Here is a 12,781-nt window from a genome sequence, read left to right as displayed (position 1 = left end):
TATTTTAAAAGATACAAAAACTACTTATTTAACACAAAAACATCGTTTTTAATGAGCACTAAGTAATGAAAAACCACGCGGAATTAGGCAACTGAGTCTGTCAAATCCCTTAAAGCTCTTTTAAAAGATAAAAAAACTACTTATTTAACACAAAAATTTCGTTTTTAATGGGCAACAAGTAAAGAAAAACCACATGGAATCAGGCAACCGAGTCTCTCAAACCCCTTAAAGCTCTTTTAACAGATACAAGAACTACTTATTTAACACAAAAACTTCGTTTTTAATGAGCACTAAGTAGAGAAAAACCACACGGAATCACGCAACAGAGTCTCTCAAACCTCTTAAAGCTATTTTAAAAGATACAAAAACTACTTATTTAACACAAAAAAATCGTTTTTAATGAGCACTAAGTAAAGAAAAACCACACGGAATCAGTCAACTGAGTCTGTCAAACCCCGTAAAGCTCTTTTAAAGATACAAAAACTACTTATTTAACACAAAAATTTCGTTTTTAATGGGCACCAAGTAAAGAAAAAACACACGGAATCAGACAAACGAGTCTCTCAAACTCCGTAAAGCTCTTTTAAAAGATAAAAGAACTACTTATTTAACACAAAAAATTTATTTTTAATGTGCACTAAGTAAAGAAAAAACACACGGAATCAGGCAACAGAGTGTCTCAAACCCCTTAAAGCTCTTTTAAAAGATACAAAAACTACTTATTTAACACAAAAATTGTGTTTTTAATGGGCACCAAGTAAAGCAAAACCACACGGAAAAGCCCTTATAATAGCACAGGAAGGAACATAAGCTCCTGGAATAGCATAGGAAGGGGACATAAACTCTTATAATAGCAGGGGAGGGGACATAAGCCCCTAAAATAGCATGTGAATTCCTATACACGCAAGCAAATAACATGGGAATTCCTATACATGCAAGTATACAAATAAACTACCTCCTTCTTCGGGGGAAAGCGGTCAGCCCCAACTAGACTTATCAAGGGAAAAGCTGTATTCTGACATCAGTTATTTCACGAATCCATAAGTAGTAGATGATAATATTTTCTTCCCAGTCACAGAAATAAGCAAAGATAAAAGAAATCTAAAAATCTGTAATGTTTCATATTATATCATGGAAAAGATATAACCACAGTACGGATTGCTTCATGCAGTAATGTCAGTAATGTCATTGTATTTGAACATTTAATGAAATAAGATAAAGAAAATAATAATTCACCTGTTAAAAGGAAATAAACATGTCATTAAGAATAGTTTAACATATAATTACACATATATTTAACATACAATTAACTTATAATTAAAACATATAATAACATACAACATATAATTGAATATATAATTAAATAATTTCAATAAGGACATATAAATAAAGAAAATACTAATTTACATGGGAAAAAGAAGTGAAAGCCAATCTTACAGGGGATCAAGATGAGTCAAATGGTAGAAGGAATTTTTGCCCGAGAGAATACAATTCTGGGTGAAAAAGAAAAAAAGTTCTTTTTAGCTAAAACACTATTCTTGAGGTTTTGTTTCGTGCATGGGGCTAAATATAGAATAGAATAAAAAAATAAAAGTCTCTTCGGAGATAATTTACATAAAAATACCACCCTTTTTGAAGTGGAGGGATCCTGATTAACGATGATGCTATGGTGGTTTTAGCATTTGAATTCAAAATTTGAAGAAAAATGACAAATAAAGAAGAGCTGAATAGATTATGGAAGAGATATGCCCTGTGTGAAGGAAGGTAGGTTTTTTTTCTGCTTTGCTGAAGAGTTTTGAAAAAGTCAGATAATACAACTCCAACTGTTGCCGATGGTCTCTCCTATGATAACTGTATTCTACACAATCTTTTCAAACAAATTAATGTATTTATTAATGGGACATTGGTGAGCACTAGCAATAATTTATCCAACTATGCAAGCTACATACAATTTATGATGATCACACCAAAGGCATACAAGGAGTTGAGAGGGTAATCATTGGGCTACGAATATCGATCAGGTGTTGATACTGACGGCGAGTTGACTACTGCAGTGACCCAGGAGTATCATCTGGTTGGAAAATTAAATCATGAAATATTCAATATATCCCAATGGTTACTCCTGGAATAGCATAGGAAGGGGACATAAACTCTTATAATAGCATGGGAGGGGACATAAGCCCTTAAAATATCATGGGAATTCCTATACACGCAAGAATATAACTTGGGAATTCCTATACATGCATGCAAAACATCATAGAATTCCTGGACATTCAATCACATGACTAGTGGATTCAAAGAAATGAGCTCAAATTACATGTGAAGACATATAGATGCAAGAAAAGAATAAGGGAATTCATATACACGCAAGCCAATAACTTATGACTAACTATACAAGCACGCCCCTAACAAGGGAATTCCTATACTTGCACGCAACTAACAAGGGAATTCCTATACTCGCAAGCAAATACCATGGGAATTACTTTACACGCAATCACATAACTAGGGAATTCCTATACCTGCTAGAAAATAACAAATGAATTCCTATACATTTAAGCAAATTTCAAGGGTATTACTCTACACGCAAGAAAATACCATAGTAATTACTATACATACAAGCAAATAACATGGTAATTCATATAGAAGCAAGCAAATAACATAGTCACTCTATTTTAAAAACCAAACCAGACTATACCCATCAAACCAGACTATATCCACCAAACCAGATTATATCCACCAAACCAGACTGTACCCACCAAACCAGATTATACCCACCAAACCAGACTGTACCCACTAAACCAGATTATACCCACCAAACCAGATTATACCCACCAGAAACCTGTTTGGTAGAGGGGCGCAAGCAAATTCCATATGTACTTACTACTGATATAAAGGCTATTTTTATTGTTTCCCAAGGGGTTGCCCTAGCTTTAGTCCAAAATGCAAGGAAACAACTAAATTGCAGAAAAACATTCGCAATACTAGTGATTACAGATATTCCTCATGTATGTTTTATCGGCAAGAAATTAAGGTTATTTCTGTTGTTTACCAAGGGATTCCACGTTCAAACTACATATAATTTATTAATAATGTTTAATTTTTTTAATAAAGTTGGGTTTTAGTTTTTAGAAATAAGAACATCCACGTTTAAAATACATCCGTTTTTATTAATAATATTTGATTTTTTAATAAAGTAGGGTTTTAATTTTCTAAAATAAGAACATCCACATTTAAAATACATCTGATTTTATTAATAATATTTTTTTTAATAAAGCTGTGTTTAGTCTTCCGAAATAAGAATATCCACGTTTAAAATACAGCTGATTTTATTAATACTATTTGATTTTTTTTTTAATTAAGTTGGGTTTTAGTTTTCAGAAACAAGAATATGAACGTGTAAAATACATCTGATTTTATTAATAATATTTGATTTTTTTTTTAATAAAGTTGGGTTTTAGTTTTCAGAAATAAGAACACCCAGGTTGAAAATACATATGATTTTCAGTCTAGACGGTCAATCACCATCGTTAACCACTTGAGTCATTCAAACTTTCTATCAATCACCGTTAACTCTTGAGTCAAGTGTCAAAGAGGTTCCTAGACGGTCAATTATGCTGGAATCAATCGATTGACGGAAACTTTTGATCAAGGTGATTGACCGTCTCGGGCCTTATTAAGGTGGTTTATTTTGTGAGCAACGAGAAGCTGCAACATTTCACCAAGCAGTCTCATTTTTCTACCCAAGCAGCTGAGCGTATCTTATGATTGTTTGGACACCTACTATGAATGCCCCTGAACTTACCCGTAAAGACGATCATTGTTTTTGACCCTTGGAAAGTCGGTTGGAAGAGACCCCACGACTGAAAGAAAAAACGATGGCCCGACAACCTGTCCTAGTTCCTGGCCATGGCCAAGGTCAGATGAAGCGAATCACAAACGCTCGCACTGGAACGAAGCAGAGGGATGAGGCAGGGGTAACTCTCTGCGCCAAGCAGTGCCCGACGGGAGACTTAAGTCAAGTCAGATAATTTATAAGAGTGGCTTACATCCAATGAATTTGACTAGATGTAAACTGCCGAGGAATTATAATAACAGTCAGAGAACGGAGTTCCTTAGACGAGAACGTCAAGATTAAGGTTTCTGAAACTAAATAAAGTTTAATTCTTTTATGTATTAAATCAATTTTCATCCATATGGGATAAGCTATTAAAATTTATTCATTTTATTTCATAAAAAGAGCTTCAATTATATAGCATTAGTTTTATCTACCGAAAATATTATTTGACCTAGATATCTCATTGCCTATGTCAAGAATTTGGTTTAGAGTTCAAAGTCCAAATTTCTCATGCTATACTTTACTGTTTCCAATTATATTACGTTATTAATATTTAGTGTTAAGTATTTTGCGTGGATAATCATAGGAAGCGCAATAGCGCTTCCTAAGTAAGAAACGATGTTGGCACAATGTATTTTTTGTGGTTTTAGACCAGGCCACTCCACATAGAAGAAAATGTCCTGGGAACTTCAAAAAGGGCTCACTCGATTGAAAATTGAGAGGGATGGTGCTCTTTTTAATAGTCAAAAGTAATTAAAAGGCAAATACCCCAGGCCCATCATGTCCCCAGACACTTTGGATCAAAATTGTGGGATAGCCATTTTGTTTAGCGTAGTTGAAAGGTTTGCAAATTTTGTGTTTGATCTTGATCCCCCCCCCAACCCTTAGGGCAATGTTTGTAAGTTATGCCCTGGGGTACATAAGGTTTTGATAGAAAATGTGGTCACATAAACTTCGGAGTGGGCTCATTAGATCCGTGATTAGAAGCTTTAGTCCCCTTTTCAAAAGTCAAAGTGAAGGGAATGCAGCTGCCCCCCCCCAGGCCGCCGTTGTATTTTCCCGAAGTGTATCTAATAAAAAATTTGAAAAAGCTTAATATTCAAAATAGTCCAAATATACTATAACAGTGTTTATGGGGTCTTAACCCAAGAGGCTGGGGACAAGGGTTGTTAGTTATGCTCTAGGGGCATTTAAGATTTGTATGGAGAGGAAGGTTGTATAAACTTTAGAGGAGGCTCATTTGGTTGACAACTGGAAGTTCTAGTTCCATTCCAAGAGTCAAAAGTGATGGAGGGCAACTTGGCCCCCCCCCTCGTCTAAGCCTCTTTTCACCAAACGCATCCGCTGGCAATTGTGAGACAGTAGTTTTTTTTCCAAAATAGTCCAGAGGAAATATAACAATGCCTCTATGGTTGTCACAACCACCCGATGCCCTGTGGATGTGGCTATAATTTGTGCCCTAGGGGTAAGATAAGGTTTTTTATTAAACGAGTGTTCATATGAACTTCAGATGGGGCTCATTTGACTTAAAATCGGAAGCTATAGTGCCCTTTTTAAGAGTCAAAAGTGGTTTGAGAGCGACCAGTCTCCACCCCATGCCCATCATTTAACTAAACTTGACCATTTAACCAATTTTGAATATCTTTAAAACTTGAATATTTTCAAAACGGTCCTAGCGTCATTATTTCATGGAAGTTCAACCATGACTCAAGAAAATCAACAAGGTTGAACTTTCCTGAAGTAACATTACTAGGACTGTCTTGAAAATATTTTAGTTTTAAAGGTTGTATTTTGATCTGAGATCTTTTGCATTCTTTTTTTCATTTGTTTTGCTGAGACGACCCTTCGAAATAAGGTCGAAATATTCATCTAAAGTTGCTTTCATCTAAAGTCTCATATAAAAAATTTTCTATTGTTCTACTTGTTGTTCATAACAGAAATTCTGAAAGTCGTTTTATTCAAAATAGTCCAAAGATTATATAACAAGGCTTTTGGGGGTAATGCAAACCACTTGAGCCTGGGGCGACGGTTGTAAGTAATGCCCCTGGGGCAAGTATGGTTTTTATGGTAGGGATGGATTAATAAACTTTAGAGATGGCTAATTTTGTGGAAATTGGAAGCTCTAGTTCGCTGTTAACAGTAAAAGTGATGAAGGTCAACTACGCCCTCCCCAACTACCTCCTTTTTCGGGGGAAAGGAGTCAGCCCTTCTAGAGTTATCCAGGTTTATAATAGAAATGTTGTACTTTTTTTAATTTTCCTTTTGTTCTACTTGTTGTTTATAATAGATATCTTGAGAGTCCTTTTAATGAAAATAGTCCAAAGATCATATAACAAGGCTTTTTAGGTTAATATAAACCACTTGAATAGGGTAAGGGTTGTAAATTATGACCCTTGGACAAGCATGGTTTTTATGGAAAGGACAGATGTATAAACTTTATAGGAGGCTAATTTCGTGGAAATTGGAAGTTCTAGGTCTATCTTAACAGTAAAAGTAATGGATGTCAACTAGGCCCTCCCAAACTACCTCCTTCTTCGGGGGAAAGCGGTCAGCCCCAACTAGACTTATCAAGGGAAAAGCTGTATTCTGATATCAGTAATTTCACGAATCCATAAGTAGTAGATGATAATATTTTCTTCCCAGTCACAGAAATAAGCAAGGATAAAAGAAACCTAAAAATCTGTAATGTTTCATATTATATCATGGAAAAGATATAACCACAGTACGGATTTTTTCATGCAGTAATGTCAGTAATGTCATTGTATTTGAACATTTAATTAAATAAGATAAAGAAAATAATAATTCACCTGTTAAAAGGAAATAAACATGTCATTAAGAATAGTTTAACATATAATTACACATATATTTAACATACAATTAACTTATAATTAAAACATATAATAACATACAACATATAATTGAATATATAATTAAATAATTTCAATAAGGACATATAAATAAAGAAAATACTAATTTACATGGGAAAAAGAAGTGAAAGCCAATCTTACAGGGGATCAAGATGAGTCAAATGGTAGAAGGAATTTTTGCCCGAGAGAATACAATTCTGGGTGAAAAAGAAAAAAAGTTCTTTTTAGCTAAAACACTATTCTTGAGGTTTTGTTTCGTGCATGGGGCTAAATATAGAATAGAATAAAAAAATAAAAGTCTCTTCGGAGAGAATTTACATAAAAAATACCACCCTTTTTGAAGTGGAGGGATCCTGATTAACGATGATGCTATGGTGGTTTTAGCATTTGAATTCAAAATTTGAAGAAAAATTACAAATAAAGAAGAGCTGAATAGATTATGGAAGAGATATGCCCTGCGTGAAGGAAGGTAGGTTTTTTTTCTGCTTTGCTGAATAGTTTTATGCATAAGGCAGGGCTCTAAGGGTATCCAAATGCATTAGCCAAGTGTATAAAGAAGAAGACTTTGCCCATTCTTGGGCAAAAATCAAGTTATCATTAATTGAAAAAAAATAAAATGAAAGGTGAGTGGATTGTAGAAGGGGTGTGCCCCACTCTGAGGCGCAAATTTGCTATGAGTTATAGCTAATTTAATAAAAATCGAGTTGAAAAAAAAGATATGGAGGATAGGGGCGAGGTTTATTTGGAGGGTGAAATCTTCATACAAATTAAAGAATTAAAAGGATCTTTTTTATTATTTGGGATGGAACCGTAAGCGTTGTCCGTAAGAACTTGTTATGTGGTAAAATCAAAACTTATCTCAACCAGCTCGAAGATTAATCTTGCCCAATTCTTACAAAGCGGGATCTGATCAATTTGTTACAACTCACATGGTTATTGGGCAAATCATGTTTCAATATGCACACCCCAGGTGTGTTTATTGCAGAGGAGACTTGATTCAACTCAGTCGAAGTGCAATTATCTGCCTTGGAAATAGCAAATGAAGTAGAAAGTAGCACTTTCCTTATGGCTTTGGTAGAAGTATGGTTTAACTATGGCTCTCAAAGCAGTATGCTGAAAGTATAGGTCTGTTAATCGACGTAATACAGATGTAAAGGCGCCTTACTACTGTTGAGCACTAAAGACAGAAAATCCAATAAGCTGAATTTAGTTGCTGTCAGTTTTAAAATGTCATTCCAAGCAGTAGCACCCATTCATGAAAATATAGTTGGGGCAAGGATGTTTTGGTTTTTTATTTTATGAGAATGCAAAAACTGTATTTATAAAATGATGGATCTAAAAAAAAATATATAGTTTCCTAAATATAGGAAGCGTAGTTGTTATTCAAATATTAAAAATTGTAAGTAAAATTTAAGTATAAAAAAGTTTGTACTGTGTAGCTAATTTAATAAAAATATATTTGAAAAAAAAATAAAAAAAAGATATGGAGCATATGGACGAGGTTGATTTGGAGGGTGAAAAATTTATACAAATGAAAGGTAAGTCAAATTTAAGTAAAAAAAACGTGTGTCCCGTGTTTTATCAAATTTACATGTCTCTCTAATGATTTGCAAGCAAAGTGGTTTATGAAAGTAATGATCCCATCGGTAATTGTCGTATACACTACTGCGTCCTTTAAAACACTTGCATGATTATCTTGGCGCTGAATAAGCAAACAATGCTGTCAATTTTAGAAAGCTTAGTATTCCTCGGCTATCAAATTAGCAAACTGCTGCCCTGACTTTAGAAACCTATAGGCCCAACCCGGGCACCGAGGCACCGAATTTTTGTTTTATCGGGTTTCGGCAATTTATGATAAAAGCTGTGGGGATTTTGGCTATACATGGTCTCTCACAGTAGGAATATGAGGGGATTCTAGCTAAAATGTTTTCTCATCTAATTAATCAAATAATGCGTTCTTGAAAGTATTTGATAGTCACGGGAATGTTCAAGCCAAGAACCAGTTTCAAATTATAACCTATCCAAGGTTTAACAGGACTGTAAAGGCATTTCTAGCTGATAGAGAATAATACTATAAGATATGACAGTTACAAAAATGTTCAGTAATAGCTTTCTATTCAAGGAGAAAAGTCCACAAATAGTGAAAAATTAACATCTTTTAGCAAGAGCTATACATGATGTTAAGTCTCCAATGGTAGAGCTTTACCTAAAATTAATTGTTCATGTTTAGCTAATATGTCACCCAAACATTCCGAACTACTTGCCATTATCCATAACATGAATGTAGGTATGATAAAGGAATTTAGAATGTAAACAATTTGTCGAATATCCATGGTACCGGACCAGTCCAGCTGCAACTTGGTAACATAGCGTACAAAGAATATGAAATGCAGTGTTGTGTTTGCCACTTGAAGAAATGTGAAAAATTCATTGCTTTTTACAGACACATTGTCTTGGACATTTTGTCTATGACAAAAGACCGCTTTTTTTAAAACTATCTGCGACGTCTGAAGCAACCAAATTTGATGAGCTGTTTACAAATTAGAACATACATAAGTTGTACTATGTAGGATAAATGCATGAAAAGCAGTATAAACGTTTCAAGTATCATTTGTAAAATAAAATATTTATCTGTATAAGTTAAGTAGATGTTGATTGATGAGTAGATTGTAAGAATCAGATTACCAGCTACATCATATACCTTCATCTTTCTGCTCTTACTTAAAATTCTACCCCAAGCATTATTGCTTCTTCGGAATACAAACAAAGCAAAAATTACACTTGTTGCAATAAATGTGGTTATAATGGTATACTTTAACAACCTTAAAGCATCGGTGACATATGAGACATAAATTTTTTTGGCCTAATAGAAAAAACAAAGACAAATTCTTGGACTTGCAAACACCCAACCGGTAATGCAAACAAATAGATTCAGACATACAAACAGAGAAAGACAGGCACTTTAGAGATACAAACCAACAAAGACAAATTCTTGAACTTGCAAACATCAAACCAGAGATGCAAACAAATACGAATTCTCAAATTTATTTATTTTTCAATCCTAACAATCTCACTGCCGACTCTAGACTAACCATGATTCATTCTAATTCAAGAATATTCGATAGCCTAAATAAAATCTAACAAAAAGAAAGGGAACATTTTCGATGTCTAAACAATTTTATTGTGTGTGTATAATTACATCAATAATATATATTACACATATACAATTACCGATATAAATTATTGTCCTCTATATACTTCACTATTACGTTTAAACCACTTTGAAGTCTATATCAACTTTTGCAGCGAAGCATAATTGGTCCTCCAATTTAAATTTACTGAATGATAACACGTATCTTGCATATACTTCATCCCATTCAAGACAAAGCCGTGATCCTCTCGTGATTTCCAACTCAATGCTTGGTGCTCTTGTATCATTGCTGCTGCTACCAACTCCACTATCAACTTCTAATAGTGTAAAAATTCCACTCAGTATTGCAAATATATCTCAATGAATAAATATAGGAGTATAGTCAAACTGCTCTCTTCTCGAATTCTATTTTCATACTAATATCAACTATACTGAAAATCCTTCCATATATTCGTTGTGCTTGATAAGACCTCTTGGAGCTATTGCGCGAATCCAATGTTGAAATTCTCAGAAGTCTGGTGATGTCACCATGTTAGCCCAGTATTTCTAACTGGTGATTGGCCAAGAAAGAGGCACGTGATCTTATACCGGTTGTATTCACTGAGCGTGTTGCGTCGACCCTCAAAGTAGGTCTGTGATCATATTCGTCCTGTATGTAAATAAGCATTTCTACTAAAATCTATCAAGCACACAACAAACAGAAATTAAAATAAACAACAGAGTGAAACTCAAAACGAGCAGAAATTAATATGAGCAGGGTTCTAAGCCCCTGTGCTTTCTAAAAGCCAGAATATAATTTGTACTTTACTGAAAAAAATTCAAATGAATTTACTGAAAAAGAGGTGTATTGTCAGTTTAATATATGCTGATATTTATTCCTTAAAATCTTAATTAATTTTTGATTTCTTAAAGTTATAAATATTAAAAAAATTTAAAAGAATTATTTCAGTAAAGCACAAATTATATTCTGGCTTTTAGAAGGCATAGGGGCTTATGAACTTACTCATATTAATTTCTGCTCATTTTGAGTTTGACTCTTTTATTTTCTTTAATTTCTGTTTGTGTTTCTCTTCTCTCGCAGTGGGAATATGAGGGGATTCTAGCTACAATGTTTTCTTATCTAATTAATCAAATATTGTTTTCTTGAAAGTATTTTATAGTCGCGGGAACGTTCAAGCCAAGAACCAGTTTCAAATTACAACCTATTCAAGGTTTGAAATGTCTGTAAAGGCATTTCTAGCTGATAGAGAATAATACTATAAGATATGACAGTTACAAAAATATTCAGTAATAACTTTCTGTTCAAAGAGAAAAATCCACAAATAGTGAAATATGAACACGTTTTAGTAAAAGTTATGCATGATGTTAAGTCTCCGATGGTCGAGCAGCTTCCTAAAATTAATTGTTCATGTTTAGCTAATATGTCACCCAAGCATTCTGAACTACTTGCCATTATCCATAACATGAATGCAGGTGTGATAAAGGAATTTAGAACGTAAACAATTTGTCGAATATCCATGGTCACCGGACCAGTCCATCTGCAACTTGGTAACATAGCGTACGAAGAATATGAAATGCAGTGTTGTGTTTGCCACTTGAAGAAATATGAAAAATTCATTGCATTTTACAGATAAATTCACGTCTTGGACAATTTGTCTATGACAATAGACCGCTTTCTTTAAGACTATCTGCGACGTCTGAAGCAACCAAATTTGGTTTTTTTGTTTTGCCAGTCAGCTGTTTACAAATTAGAACATACATAGGTGATACTAAGCAGGATAGATGCATGAAAAGCATTATAAACGTTTCAAGTATCATTTGTAAAAGAAAATATTTCTCTGTATAAGTTAAGTAGATGTTAATTGATGAGGAGATTGTAAGTATCAGATTACCAGCTATATCATATCCCTTTATCTTTCTGCTTTACATAAAGTTCTACCCCAAGAATCATTGCTTCTTCGGATTACAAACAAAGCAAAAATTACACTTGTTGCAATATACGTGGTTATAATGGTATACCTTAACAACCTCACCAAAGCATCGGTGACATATAAGACATAAAAGTTTTTGGCCTAATAGAAAAAACAGGGACAATACAATTAAAATAGACCCAACGAATAAATCTTATAAATCCACGTGATTTCTCTCACTAACAGGTAAAACACGAATATTTTAAGTAAAAATAATGAAAGTAGTTTTGCCATTAGGTTCAAGTACTGCTTTTTCACTAAGGAAAGAGTCCACAGAAAGAAACATTTATTTCAAGGAATTTGCCAGATTTAAATGGAAATTATAGGTCCTCGCTTCGGAAAGCCAACTTATTGTAATCAGCCTTGGCAATATGAGGCAATATACAATTTAGTTCTGAAAAATTAGCGTTTCCAAAGATATTAAAACTAAAATAGTCAAAGATTTAACACTAAACTGTTAAAAATTCAACTTTGGTTTTGCCAAAATCTACTGAAAATAAGATTTCGCAGTTCACTATGAAAAAAATTTCACTATATAAAAAATTTATAAAAAATTTTCACTATATAAAATTTTTATTGAATTTTTATATAAAATTTTTCACTGTATAAAAAATTTAAACGCAATTGTCTAGCCAATTAGAGGCGATTTTTGCATGGAAATGTTTATCTTTATTCAAAAAAGCTTGTCTCCAGCAACAATATTGTTTATATTAGAAAATTGACTTGAGCAGGATTTATCCAAAAGGTCGTTTCTCCCTTAGACTTATGTTGTAGATTTGGAGCTGACTCACTTTGAACATTTATTCAGCTCAGGTAGCTCAAAAGAAATTTCAGTCTTTTTTACCAAATTTGAAACCTACCCCCTTAATAAAAAATATCCAAAGGTTTAAATATAAATCTTTTATATTTATCTACTTTATTATTATGCTTAGAATAGTTTTGATATTATTATTACTTA

Source organism: Artemia sp. Qi Xiang Cuo, chromosome 12 (assembly GCF_049724085.1).
Source record: "Artemia sp. Qi Xiang Cuo chromosome 12, ASM4972408v1, whole genome shotgun sequence".
NCBI lineage: Eukaryota > Metazoa > Arthropoda > Branchiopoda > Anostraca > Artemiidae > Artemia > Artemia sp. Qi Xiang Cuo.
This window is presented reverse-complemented; position numbering follows the sequence as displayed.